This window comes from Canis aureus, chromosome X (assembly GCF_053574225.1).
Source record: "Canis aureus isolate CA01 chromosome X, VMU_Caureus_v.1.0, whole genome shotgun sequence".
Classification (NCBI taxonomy): domain Eukaryota; kingdom Metazoa; phylum Chordata; class Mammalia; order Carnivora; family Canidae; genus Canis; species Canis aureus.
The window spans coordinates 15,789,791-15,805,333 of NC_135649.1; positions in this window are offsets into that span (position 1 = coordinate 15,789,791).

Genomic DNA, 15,543 nt, shown 5'->3' on the forward strand with positions numbered 1-15,543 from the left:
ACAATTCAATGGGGGAAAGAATAGTCTTTTTGAAACATGGTGCAGGGACAACCAGACACCCACGTATGAAAGAACAGAGTGGGATTCCTATCTAACATCATATAAATATTAATCCCAAATGGGTCAAAGATCTAAATATAACAGCTAGAACTATTAAACGCCTCAAAGAATACATGGATATAAAGAACGGACCAAGCAAACGGTTCTTAGATGTAACACCAAAAGTATAAGCATTCAAAGAAAAACTAGATAAATTGGACACCATCAAGGTTATAAAGATTTGTACTCTGAACAACACTGTAAAGAAAGTGAGACGACTTCAGGAATGGGAGAAAAAAATATTTGTAAATCTTACATGTCATAAGAGACTTGTATCCAGAACATACAAAGAATTCTTACTACTCAATTAAAAAACAATGCAATTTAGAAAATGGGAAAAGCACCTATATGTTCATTTCTCTAAAAGATATGCACAAATGGCCAAAAAGTACATGAGTATATGTCCAACGTAATTAGTCATTAAGAAAATGCAAATCAAAACCAATGGGCTACGGCTTCCCAGCCACTAGGATAGCTTGAATCAAAATCAGATAACAAGTACTGGCACGGACACAGACAAATTGAAACCATATGCTGCTGGTGGGAATGCAAAGTCACACAGCCAGTTGAGAAATGAATCTGCCATTTCCTCAAAAAGTTAAACATAAAGTTACCATATGACCCAGAAATCCCATTCCTAGGTATATCCCCAAGGAAAATGAAAATACATGCCCACACAAAAACTAGTATACAAATGTTCATAGCAGCGTTATTCATAGCAGTCCAAACGTGGAAATCCAAATGTCCATCAACTGATGAGGGGATCAACAAAATGACGGTCTCTCCACACAGTGGAATATTACTCAACCATAGAAGGAATGAAGTACTGGTACTTGCTACAACGTGGATAAATTGTGAAACATATTGTATGACACCATTTAAATCTAATACCCCAAACAGGCAAATCTATAGAGATATAAAGTAGATTAATGGCTGCCTAGAGCTGGCCATGGCATGGGTAGGGAAGAATGAGAAGTCATAACTAAAAAGTTACAGGGTTTTCTGGAATTGCTGAAAATGTTCTAAAATCAGATAGTGGCAATGATTACACACCACTCTAAATATGCTAGAAACCATTGAATCGTACACTTTAAATGGGTGAATTTCATGGTTTGGGAATTACATCTCAATAAACTGTTAGCAAAAAAGTCTGCTGCAGTGGTTTGAATAAATGTGGCATTAATGGACATGGAGCTAAGTAGATGAATGTGAGAGATATTTCAGAAGTAAAATTAACAGGACATGATGATGAATTTGATGTAGATGCTGTGAGAAGGAGTAATGTCAAGGAGGACTCAGGGTTTTTTTGTTTGCGTAGTGGAGTAAATGGTTTTGGCACTCACTGTGATACCGAACATGAGACGGAGAGTGAGTATGGGTGGAGCAATCATGAGTTCTCTCTCAGGCAAGTTGAATTTGAGATGCCCTAGAGATAGCCAAGTGGGGATGTCAAGTTGCACAAAGGGGTCCAGAGCTCAGAGAAGAAACCTGGGTTGGGGATACACATCTTGCTATCTACAGCATGAAGATGGTACTTTTCAGCCATGGAAATAGATTAAATCACTCAGGTAAAGAGTATAGAGTGAGGTGGTAAGACTATCTAAAACACTGATGGACTTCAATGCTTCACAGTGGAGTAGAGGACGATAAACCTGCAAAGGAGATCCAAAAAGGGGCCAAATAAGTCCAGAAGACTGTAGCTTCATAGAAAGCAAGTATATTATGTTTTTCAAGAAGGAAGGAATGATTTGTCAGTATCAAATGCTGCTGTGAAGTTAAATATGAGGAGAACTAAAAGGTATATTAGCCTTAATGATCTGGTCATCATTGATGACCTTCATGAGAGTTGTAGCAGAGTGGCATGAGTAGAAACTTCAAGGACCATATATTCAAAAAACACAGCCATTGGGTTAGGGCTGGGGGCTGAGGAATGGATCAGCCATCAATATTTAGAAAGAACATGATACTGTGGAAAATGTCAATGAGTTATTGACATAGGTTTATAGAATTTCATAAGCAAGATTCTAGTATCAAAACATGGTATTTGTTGGGGTCCCTGGCTGGCTGAGTCGGTAGAGCATGCAAATCCTGATCTCCAGGTCATGAGTTGGAGCCCCATTCTGGGTGTATGTAAAAAATAAATTAAAATTAAAATTAAGGGATCCCTGGGTGGCTCTGCAGTTTAGCGCCTGCCTTTGGCCCAGGGCGTGATCCTGGAGTCCCAGGATCGAATCCCGCATCAGGCTTCCCGCATGGAGCCTGCTTCTCCCTCTGCCTGTGACTCTGCCCCTCTTTCTCTCTCTCTCTCTCTCTCTTTCTCATGAATAAATAAATAAATAATTTTTTAAAAATTAAAATTAAGGGGCACCTGGGTGGCTCAGTTGATTGCGCATCTGACTCTCGATTTCAGGTCAGGTCATGATCTTGGGGTCATGAGATGGAGCCCGGCATTGGGCTTGGCACTCAGCACAGCTCTGCTTGTCCCTCTCCTTCTGTCCCTCCTCTCCCCCACCCCCCTCAAATAAATAAATAAAATCTTTTTTAAAAATAATATGGTATTTGTATGCTTTGTTAGGTTTATCATATTAGAAACATGTTCTATGAAATAGTCAACAGACTACCTTGAGAGGACATTATAGACCATTCATGTGCTTCCATAATACTCTGAGAAACAGTGATCTGTATGTCAAAATAACTGCTTGAAAAATAAAAGAAATTTAGTTAATGAAGCCCAAGGAGAAAAATTACTTATTTTCTTTCAGCCTTGGAGTCTTCAACTGTCACATGATAAAGATAGACTATTAGCTTATTGTTGAGGCCCCTTCCAGCACTCCCATTCTATCAACTTTATCTACATTCATTCAACTTATAAATAAGCACCCCTATACCCTCAGTGTTTTCACAGAACACTTTCTACTTCCTGCCCTAAAAACATACTGGTTCTCTACAAAGACAATGAGCCTCACTATGCAGCTCTCACCAACTAAAGCTGCTTGATCTCAAAACATCCAAATTCTGGAATGGAGAGAGTAGGATAGAATAGGGAACGCACCCACCTGCTTCCTTATTGCCTTATCAGACCATTGATCCAGCTTCGTGAAAAGCTCCTCTGCCTATAATGTTCACACCATCTGGACACACTGTCTTGTACTCCTCCCTGGTGTGACCACTTGCCCCTCTCCCAGGTGTTCTCCTTCGTTCACTGAGGACTCTGGTCATCTGGCTCACTGGTATCTCTACCCCAGTTCCCAGAACCACTGGCCAGTCATAAAAGGCATCCCTCATCCTAGACTCACATTTGTTGGCTTACTCAGCTCTCATCTGCCACATACTGAATATTTCCATCTCCTAGAATGGCTTGTCAGCTTATAATCATAAATTCGGATATCCTACTTGTTGACCAAGACCACTTATCTTCTAGACCAGGCTTTCTCCCTGGTCAAGCTCCAACTCTGGGCTTCCATACTTCTTTGCTCATGATTCTATGTTATTACTTTCCAGATCACACTGAAACTCTTTGTTAACATGTCTGTCTCCCACAAAGACTTCAAGGGCAGGAACTGTTTGACCTCCTCTGAGAACCCAGTGTCTGGTACATGGCACATGGTCATGAATATATGCTTCTGAATGATTTTTCTATTCAAAGTACTGTGCTTGATAGTTGAGGACCCACTAAGGCTGAGAAAAATGTGCTCTGCTTTCCAGAAATCTAGAGACTAGTAGAAGGAATAAGACAGATACATTCAAAATGAAATTTTAGGTTGGAAAGTGAGAAGTGCCTCAAGGAATATAAAAGCAAACTGCTAGGGGATTGCTAAGGTAATGGAGGTGAGGACAGAGGGAAGAGATATTGTTTCTGTGAGGAGATCAGAGAAAGCTTCATAGGGGATGTGACACGTGAGCTCTCCTGGAGGAATAAGTGGGAGTTTGGACACATGACGATAGAAGAAGAAAGAATCCTAGGAAGAGGAGCCAGCACGAGCAAAGACAGCAAGTTAGGAAAACCCGAGGTGTGTCTGAGGAACAACTGCTTCAAGGGGAGCAAAAGGGCCATAAAGGAGAAAGTGAAAGCAACAGGGTTGACCTAATTTTGGAGCAGCTTAACTACCAATTTTGAGGTTCTTCTGGCAATGGGTAGACATAGGTACGATTCCCTCGTGACTCATTTATCAATTAACCCTTAAGCCACATGCTTTCCTTCAAAAGAATATTTCAAGGATTAAACAAATGTTTACAAAGGCTTTTATCCAAGATGGTAGTTATTTATTATTCCTACCTAAGCTTACCTTTTTTTTTTTATCAACACAATCATTGTTTCCTATGACAAAGTGATAAACAGGTTTGTTTGTTTTTTAAAGGAAGGTAAGGCCAAACAACAAAGATGGGAATCATTTTCAATTCTTTAAATTCTTTAGATGATATTTTATTTCCATGAACATATTTTCCTGTTATTGTAAATTTATACTAAGTAAATAATGATGGCATTAACTGGCATTCTTGATGTGCTTTTGATCATCTCTCTCAAAAAGCAACCGCCAAGAGAATTTCCTAACAAACATCACTTAACCACTACGTGGCTGTGAGTGGTAAAGACAATTTAGGCAATCATTATTGAAGAAGCACAACGAAAACGACCCACTTTCTCTGTTTAAGGATTTAAAATATACACGCACAGACAAAAGAGTCCTTGAGATGTATTTCTCTACAGGACTTTATTTTTGAAACCATTAGGGTCTTCATCCTAAGAGTTGGTGGCGCTGGCCTTTTGAAAAGCCCACCTCAAGCCAGGGATTTACTTCAGGATTCTGGCTCTGCCACTATGTGACCTTGGGCAAGTCATGAGCAGGCTCTGAGCCTGTTTCCACATCAGTAAAAAGTAGATAACAGCTTCTACTCTCGGGTTGTGTGATAATTCAATGAGACAAAGCCTGGTAAATTAAATAGGGCCCAATGACTGGTAGCTGCATTAGTATTATAGACAAAAATAGAGTTTTTGGCACACAAGTCTATTTATTGTACAATGTGGCTTTTATATACATGTAAAAACATCTCTACCTCCATGAAACTGAACTGTTCTTAGTATTAGGCTCTGGTACATTTTAAAAAAAAGATTTTATATATTTATTCATGAGAGACAGAGAGAGGCAGAGACTTAGGCAGAGGGAGACGCAGGCTCCCTGCAGAGAACCTGATGCAGAACTCCATCCCAGGACCCCAGGATCACGACCTGAGCCAAAGGCAAACGCTCAACCATTGAGCCACTCAGGTGCCTCTAGGCTCTGATACATTTTCTGTCCCTCTCTACTAACTACACACTTAAACCATTGCCAGATTTGGGGACAACTGTAGTTCTGTGTGGAACAATCCTAGTTCTAAACTATCCTACATGTAATTAAACCCAGTCTGGATGGATCACATATTCTTTTGTTAACAGCACATCAAGCCCAAATTTTTCCAAAGCATTCTTTTCCATGTAATCTCATGAAACAGGCACCTTATTTTCCCTCATTTCAATTCAGTGTCAAATAAAGTGGCATTTACCAGTCTCTGATATGATCCACATGCTAGACTGGCCAGTCTAGACCTAAGTATATGGGCCAAGCTGCTGAGCCATTTGCAAGCTTTGGCATGTGCCCCAATTCCCAGGGAGAGTATACAGTTCTCCCTTATTGCCTGAATAGGGACAGTGTTAGAGCACTGATGAGACTGGTAAAGTATAAATTATCCAGCTCCCCCAGCCTCCCTTGCTTTTAAGAAAATACTACATATTTTCACAAGCTAAATTATCACTCAATGAAGCAGGGGGAGTAGTTGGTAAACAGAGCTCACATATCCCTTCCTAGATTAGCCATAAGACTTAGAAATCTTATCACAGTTCCCCTCCACCGACCCCAAACTTACTCATGGAAGCCGTTGAACCAAAATCTGCCCCCTAAAAAGGTTCTTTAGAAATTGTGAGTAGCCCTATCTGGCTGGAATGGGAGCAATCACATATATTGGGCTTTAGAAACTGAGTCAATTCAGTATTTCTTTTTAAGATTTTATTTATTTATTCATGAGAGACACAGAGAAAGAGGCAGAGACATAGGCAGAGGGAGGAGCAGGCTCCCTGTGGGGAGCCTGATGCAAGACTCAATCCCAGGACCCCGGGATCATGACCTGAGCCAAAGGCAGACACTCAACCTCTGAGCCACCCAGGTGTCCCAATTCAGTATTTTTTTAGCATCTTCTCTGTAAGGCTATTCTGTGCTTTAAACTAAGGGGAACATAAAGCTATGTAAGATACCATCTCTAGGGCCACCTGGCTGGCTCAGTCGAAAGAACATGTGGCTCCTTATCTCAAGGTCATGAGTTCAAGCCCCACGTTGGGTGGAGAGATGACTTAAAAATAAAATCTTTAAAAATATTATATGATATCCACCTTCAAGTAATGTGACAAACACATTTTTTTTTGCAGTTTAAGTGGGGACTGCCAAGAAGGAACCTGACCTTTAGAGGCAACACACAGTAGTAAGAAGAGGGGCTCTGGGATCAGACATATCTGGGTTCAAATCCTAGCACTACCACTTACTAGCTGTGTAACCTTAAGCAAATGAGTCAACCCCTCTGAATCTCTTTTCTTAGGACAAGAAAGTCTTACTCAGAGTTTGGAGGTAGCTCTCTCTGAAAAAGTTAGGTCGAGGAAGACACTGATTTTTTTAACCTCTTAAATAGAGGCGCCCCCGAGATTCTGTCCCAGTATAAGTCACTCTGGCCCTCACAACCTGAACACATAATACATTTTTTACGAATATTTTATTTATTTATTTGATAGAGAGCACAAGCAGGGGGAGTGGCAGGGAGGGGGAAAAGCAGGCTCCCTGCTGAGCAAGGAGTCCAATGCAGGGCTTGACCCCAGGACCTCGGATCATGATCTGAGTGGAATGCAGATGCTTAACCAACTGAGCCACCTGGGAGCCCCTGAACACATAATAACTTAATAAGGATTCTCACCACTTTGCCCTAGCATCACTCCTAAAACATCTAAAATATGAATTATTCTCTCAATATATTTTATCTTCTCCACCTGCATTTCCAGCTTGGGGCTTCAGCACTTCATCAACATCATCAAGACACATGACACACCCCTCCTCCCACTCCACACACACACACACACACACACACACACACATGCACACATACACACACTGAGGTTCTGTCATTGTACAAGGTACTTCATACTCAAATGCCAGAGCCTGGTCCCTGACTCAAGGGGAGTCCCGTCCAGTTTGCAAGACAGGATATGCTCCACAAACAATAGCTCTGAGTAAGTTCCTGTGCCCTCAAAACCCATGAAGAGCATCGAGGGAGATGGCTGCAGGGCTCCAGAGGAGACAGAGACTGAAATACTCCCTTGGCTCAAAGACCACCCCCCAACACTTCCCATCTCACTTATTGCAAAATCCAATGTCTTCACCAAGGCTTACAAGTCTCTGTATGATCTGATTCCCATCCAGCACTCAGACTTCATCTCCTCCACTCCCTGCCCCCAACTCTGCACCCATGGCCTGTTTGCTTTCTCTCCAACAGGCCAGGCCTGCTGAATGTAGGAGCCCTTACAGTGGCAATCTTTCTGTCTGGAGATTTCTTTCCCCAATCTTTGCACAGCTGATTCCTTGTCTCTATTTAGGTCTTCATTCAAGTCTTCAGAGAGGCCTTCCCTGACCCCTTATTTAAAGGACCTGGCCCTCCCCTCACTCCTGTCACTTTCTATCACATCACCCTCTTTTATTGTCTTCATAGCTCACCACTTTCCAGCCAAAATGACCTCTTCTTAAGTGTTCCTTCCTGCCTCTGGGTCTTTGAATATACTACTTACTCTCCCTGGAATGTTCCTTTCCATCTTTTTAGGTGGCTCATTCTTGACCTTCAGATCTCAGTGGAAGTCTCACCTCCTCAGAAGGGGCTTCCCTAATCACTCTACAGCAAGGAGCCCCCATTATCATGAGTCTCCAACAGCATCTTGTTCATGTCCTTCATGATACCTATGGAAATCTTTGACATTACATGTGTCTGTTCTGGTTCAATTTCTTTCTCCACTCACTCCAGACTGAAAGCCCCATGAAGGCAGGATTTCTGTCTGCTTTTACTCACCACTGGCTTGTCAGGAAAGGCCTTGTTGAGAAGGGGAAGTTTGAGTAGAGACCCAAAGAAGAGGCTAGAACTACCGTGACTAATGTACTGAGGGCAACACTTCCGCTGGCCTCTCAGAGCCTTTCGCGACCTAGACCCACCTTAGCTAGACAATCCTTTTCTCATTAACCCACCCAGGACATACTCTGCACTCTGATCAGAACCTTTTTTTTTTTCTGATCAGAACCTTATCACACATTCTCACTTAGAAAGTCTTCCATACTTAGTTACCACAGTCTATAAAACACTATGATATAGGTACTGTCATTTTTAAAAAGATTTTATTTATTTATTCATGAGGGAGAGAGAAAGAGAGGCAGATACATAGTCAGGGGAAAAGCAGGCTCCCTGCAGGGAGCCTGATGTGGGACTCAACCCCAAGACCCCAGGATCACAACCTGGGCCAAAGGCAGAGGCTCAACCACTGAGCCACCCAGGCGTCCCTAGGTACTGTCATTATACCCATTTTACAGATGAAGAAACTAAGGTTCAAAGAAGTTACATAACTTGTCCAAAGTCACACAGCCAGTAAATGCTAGAGCAAGACTGAGTCCCAGATCTATTTGGATTCCAGGGCCTGTGTTCTTAAATGCTACACGATGCCAATACTGTAACAGAAGAGGCAGCGTGGAAAAGGTCAACAAGGAACAAAGAAAGAGAGCATAATAAACCCTCATTAACTCAAGTCTTCTGACACCAAAGCTTGTGTTCAAAACCAATGTGCAGGGTGCCATGTACCCAGGTTTTCTGGGACAATCCTCATTTTCTTCTGTTTAACCAGCCAAACTATCAATATGTTGTCTTTCACTTATAAATTGTGATTTTTAAAGGCATTGGGTATTTTACACCTATGGCACCTCTTGCCTCCCCAGAATTCACGGCGCTATTTCTCTCATTCACGGGAAAGTAAGAAAAAGGAACTAGGAAGAGAAAAGAAAAAGAAGTTATGGGTGTATCCTTTGGCACGACATTTTCATTATGGGAATTACTTGTGCTTTCCATATGCTCCTTTAGCATTCCTTGAAAACCGTATTTGACAATAAGGATATGGGAAGGAATGCATCTGCCTCATACATGGTGTATGGGCCATAAACATTGCTTCAATGCTATTGGAAGATGGTGAAAATAAGTCCAAATGTTGTCTCAGTGAAACGGTCTGATTATTGCCATAATTGCTAATACTCATTGAGAATCTCCTGGGTGTCAGACACTGTATGTGCATCACTGCACTCTTCACAAGAGCAACCATTATTTCCACTTCTTCAAAAAAATATTTTATTTCTTTATTTGAGAGAGAGAAAAAGCATATGAGCAGGAGGAGGGGCAGAAGGAGAAGCAGACCTCCCGCTGAACAGGGATCCCAATACGGGGCTCGATCCCAGGACCTTGGGATCACGACTTGAGCTGAAGGCAGCTACTTAACCAACTGAGCCCCTCCAAGGGCCCCCCATTATTTCTGCTTTAAAAATGAGGGAGGTTAAGTGACTTATCCAAGGCCTCATAGTTTCTAGGTGGCAAAGCTGGAGTTCAAACCCTGATCGACCGGACTCCGAAGCAGTCAGTCACCTGACTCCCTGTTTCACGACAGTGCTCTCCTACTCCTTTCTATGCTGCATTGCCTCATAACTGCAGCCAACAGTCAGAATCCTCACAGAACAGCCAATATTTACCATATAAAAGGACTAGGAAAGGAAATGACTTTTCTAAAAGTCCTGCCCAAGCACCCGCTTATTGATAAATTAAAATTTCCACCAACAAAAGAAGTTAAATACCAACACCCACCTCCTCCCAAATCACAGAGATGCAGCTCATAAAAACTAGCGGAGCCCACAATGAAACGCTGCGGATTAAATCCCCTCTCTGCCTGTGTGCCAGTTTCTGCCCAGGGCCACAAGCAGGAGGGAGCCAAAGTGGAGCTGCGGAACCAGGTTACAATTGAGGAGTGAGGGTCCCATGGTGCACAGCAAATCCCAGCCATGCCGCACTCCTGGACAGGGTGGCTATACCTGCCTTGTGCTCACAGCGCTGGGCCAGGCACCGAGGATGCGGAGACGAATGGAGCCAGATGAACCCACGCTCCAGTGCCCAGTCCTTGTGTTTGGCCAGTGGCTGCGGAGGAGAGAGGAGAGAAGAACAGGGCAGAAAAGACCAGTACAAAGCCTTTGTCCCTCCTGTAAACTCCCCTAGCTCTTGGGCAGTCTTCCCTCCTAGCACCCCTACTTTCTATCTGGCCTCCCAAACAGCAGCAGTGTGGTGTGGGAGCAAGTGCTGAGTGTGGCTGTCAGATGTCACCTAAACTCCCAGCTCCTCCCTTGAAACAGCTGAGTCACCTTGAGTAAGTCCTTTAAACTCCCTTGACCTCAGTTTCCTCACCTTGACAATGGGATTTAAGACATCTATCTCCCAGAGCTATTGGAAGGGGTCAACTGGAAAGATACTGTAAAAGGCCTAGCTCAGGACCTGGCACACAGTATGTATTAAGTAAAGGACACCACCTCCTATTCTCATGACCATGCCTCACCTCCTGTTCTAGAGGGTGAGCTCCTGGCAGGCACTGTCCAAATGGGCTCTATGCCTGTGTCCACAGACCATGGAGCACATGGCCTGGCACACAAGGGACTCTCAGTGGTATAAAGAATGACTAGATGATCAGATCATAGTAACAAATGATCAGAAGAATTACAAGCAAAAAGGGCTTCAGGGATTCAAAGGACAGTAATGCATCTTGTTGTTGAGGGCAGGAGAGAAAAGAGAAGCGTCAGGAAAAGGTTGAAGGAAGAGGCAGATATCAGGAAGGAGAAACGACATGGAAAAACATGAGCCCATGTCTAATCTGCCTTCAGTGTGTCACTTTTTCCAGGCTTATGCCAGACCATAACTGATAAAGCCAAGAAACCCAAGCCCTAGACCGCTAAAGACTTGCTGTGTTGTCTTGGGCCTGGCCTGCCACCGCCCTAAGCCTCGAGTTCCTCATCTAGAAGATGGGGATCTAAACCAAAGATCTGCCTCACAGAGCTACTTAGAGGTGTGCGTTCCACAAATGGCAGCCACAATTCCTATTCTATCTTCTTCTTAGTGCTGTGATTGAATCTGCTCAATAAGCTCTTCAGATTTGGTAAAACACAACAGACATCTAGGTGTGCTGAGCTGGGCCCCTGAGTCGCCGGGGCGATTAGATTTTGCATAAGGGCTTTGCGTGTCGCCTTTTAGTCCTGGTTTTACTGAATTCCACAAGATCTGGAACGCGTCAACTCTTCCTGGCCTGGCTGCAACTTCTACACAGCAGATGACAGTTTGGGTAAAACAGAATTGCTAGAGAATTTTTGTAAGACTTTAAGATCATTAAGAAACTTGGGACAACATTTCCACCAAAGGAAAAGAAAATGAACAAAAAGCTGGCTGACATGCTGAGTTAGTGTGCAGAAAGCAGCAAGCCTGAATAAGGAAGTGAGAGTGTGGCCATCACGGGGCAAACAAGGATCCAGGCCCAGAAGGCGATGGCACAGGGCCACCGATAGGGAGCTCCGCCTGTACCGTTTGGTATCTGACATTTTTAGTTTAAAGGTAAATAAAGCCGTAGACTATATCAGACAAAAAGGAGGGAACTTCCAGAGCCATGATGATATATTAAATTCCATCCTAGGCTCAATAAACTATGACTTATAAGGCTTGTAAAATCTTTACAGGGCTCCTGACAGCTCCACGTGTGCTGAGGCCAGGAGTATGGAACCTTTTGCAAAACATCTGCTAAATCATGCATCTTGGCTAGAATTTCTCTGTCTGTCCATGATAACAAAATGCAGAGGGAGTGAAGTGTACTGAGGTTTGAAGGAGTGGATGTGGGTGTTTTTGCACCATATAGGGGCTGCTCATTTAAATTGGCATTTCGTCATAGCTTCCATCTGTAAGATGCATTTCTGACCATATTGGATAAAAGCTGCTCTCTCCTAATCTTAACCATGCCTGAGCAACATGACTTTGTTTGTCACATATTGAATCACACTGAGGTTCTACCAGAAGACACAAAGCTTCTGGTAACTTATGACAAACATGAGCTTGAATAGATTAAGCTCAGCAGGCTAAAAAGAGTTTCCTAATAATTTTAACTGGGGTTCATGTACAGATGGGAAGTAATGGACTTTCATGGACAAGCAAATGGTTTTTCACTGTCCAGGAAATTTGCAAATCAGAGCAACCAGCACTTTTTCATATCATGCTGAGATTCGCTTCAGAACTCAAGTGTTTGAGGAGTGAGAACATGGAGAGACAGGTTGATAAAAGGGGCTTTCCTCTTCCCCCTTTCAATGCTATGTTTTGGATTTTTGAGGTTTTAAATAACGTACTGCTCAGATGATTGGAATGTGAGCAAGAAAATGGAGGGAATATGTTCTTCATCCCTTCCATTCTGTCCGCTTTACTGAACTGGTTCTCTTTTTGGCCTCCAGGCTCTCTGCCATGGGGAAGAACAGGGGAAGAGAAATAGACTTGGGTGGGACAGTTCCGGTGTCTCCGGAACTGGAGACAGGACCTTGTGCCGCTCCGATCTCTATCCAAACCCTTAGGGTTGAGACTGACCAGGTGACAATGGTGTTGCCTTCCCAGTGCCTACTGAATTTGCTTAGTTGCTTACTTTCTACGAATATAGGGATGGGACTCAGTTGGTGAAGCATCTGCCTTTGGCTCAGGTCATGATCCTGGGGTCCTGGGATCGAGCCCCACATCTGACTCCCTGCTCAGCAGGGAGCCTGCTTCTCCCTTTCCCCCTCTCCCTCTGGTATTCCCCCTGCTTGTGCTTGATATCTCTCTCTCTCTCTGTCAAATAAATAAATAAAATCTTTTTTAAAATATTGGGATGGGAGAAGATGGTTTTTACTAAGTCTGATTACAACTACACAAGACAAGTTCCACTGCTCCTATCCCAGAAGGGTGCACCTGAGTGGAAAGCGATCAAATCCTAACATCCACTGGCCATTTATTAGGGTTCTTCCATGTGCCAGGTACATGTTTGGTATGAGTATGGAGGGACAGCAGCAAAAAGGACAGGTGGGGGTGTCTGTCCTCATGGTGCTCAGGAGAGAGGACAGGCAGGACACAGGACTGTGGGGTCACTATGGCAGGAGTGCAAAGGTAGAACGAATAAGGTCTGTGCTCATAGGGAGCTCAGGGCCTGGGGGGAGAGACACAATAGCAAATGAAGAATCCCAACACAGAGTGACAGCCCATGAGGGAAGGGACAGGAAGATAGTCTGTGAGGGAAGGATGATAGTCCGTGAGGAAGGGCACAGTTAGTTTGTGAAGGAAGAGCACAGAGCAATAGTCTGTGAAGGAAGGGCACAGGGCGTTAGTCAATGAGGGAAGGGCACAGAGCAATAGTCTGTGAGGGGAAGGCACAGGGTGATAGTCCGTGAGAGAAGGGCACAGAGTAATATTCTGTGAGGGAAGGACACAGGGCAATAGTCTCCGAAGGAAGGGCACAGGGCGATAGACTGTGAGGGAAGGACACAGGGCGTTAGTCAATGAGGGAAGGGCACAGAGCAATAGTCTGTGAAGGAAAGGCACAGAGTAATAGTCTGTGAGGGAAGGGCACAGGGTGATAGTCCATGAGGGAAGGGCACAGGGCGATAGTCTTCGAAGGAAGGGCACAGAATGATAGTCCGTGAGGGAAGGGCACAGGGCAATAGTCTGTGAGGAAAGGACACAGAGCGATAGTCCGTGAGGGAAGGGTACAGGGCAATAGTCTATGAGGGAAGGACACAGGGCGATAGACTGTGAGTGAAGGGCACAGGATGATAGTCCATGAGGGAGGGACACAGAACAGTAGTCTGTGAGGGAAGGGCACAGAGTGATAGTCTATGAGGGAAAGGCACTCAGGGACCACGGGGGCACGGCAGAGGGAAGAGCCCTCTCCTCCGCCCAGGAAAGATAGAGAGGCACTTCGCATAGAGGTGCCATTAAATATGGTCCCGAAGGAGGCAATGGCTGACGAATGAGATGGTCTAGGACCTTAGGGAGCGGGCAGTCACGATTTCCCCTTCCAGTGACTATGATCTTTGAGTACAAGGCTGACATCATCCCTCAGCGAGCAGTCAAGAGTTAAACCTCACTCCTGCCAGGCCTTTTAAGGTTTCTGAAATCCCCAGGGGAGGAAGGACTTGAAGCCTGCCTCAGAACAGTAGTAGGAATGCTTTCAAGGGAGGAAACAGGGAGACATCAAAGACAGGGTGTGTTTCTGGGTGAGTCGAAAGAGCCCTGGGTTTGAGTCCGGACCTCACAGCTAACTGACTGACTACATAAATAAATAACTAAATAACACTTTGATCTTCAAGGAAACTTGTCATTTTCTCTCAGACTCAGTTTCGTCATCTGTAAAATGGTAGGAGGCCTGCCTGCCTCTCAGTGTGGTTGCAAGGATCAGATCCAGTGCTAAAGGGAAGGCGCTTGGTGAATGATATAGCCCGATACAAATGTCAGCTATTGTTTCCTGGAAGGGGAGGGATCTAGCACTTAGGGGTTTATTCCTGGTGTCCTCTGCCAGGAAGCCAGTCCTTTCCCGACGAAACAAGCAGGCTTCCTGAGGGGACATGCGCAGGCCTTTCCACGGGCCCGTGCAGACAATGAGAGGGAGATAAGTAACCTGTCTGGCTGGGCAGCCCAGGTGGGTGCTTTTGCGGTGTAAGGGGTGCACTGAGGCCTGCTGGGGTGGCCTGGGGGAGAGCAGAAAGTATGAGGATATCCATACAACACAGTGAAGACTGGGACCATGGTATGAACCACTCCAAAGCGGAGTACTTGTGTGCAGCAGACAGTATTACCTGGGCAGCTAATAAAGAGCACTGTTGAGACAGTTTGGGCAAGTAAAGTCCTTCTAGAGGTGGATAGTGGCTCAGAGCACAGGCTCTGGAGTGAGCAACCCTGGACCTCCAGTCTCATCATGCAATCTTCAGTTAAAGGGGAAATCATATTATTAGTTTACTAATTAACAGTCATTTCTTCCCTCCCTGAACATGGCTTCCCTACAGGCAGGGTACCCTTTCCTGTCCTGTTGACTTTGGACTTGGTCACGTAACCTGTTTTGGCAAATGGAATACGAGTGGACATGACATCTTCTGTGTAGAAGCACGTGCAAGCTTTAAACCAGCTCATGGAACTGAGCCCTGTCCCTCTTGTTCCTGCACTTTGGGAACAGCACACCCCACATCATGGCTACCCTTTCGGCCTGGGTTCCAGACTGAGAACTGTGGAGCCAAGTACAGCAAGCTGGATGGAACCCAG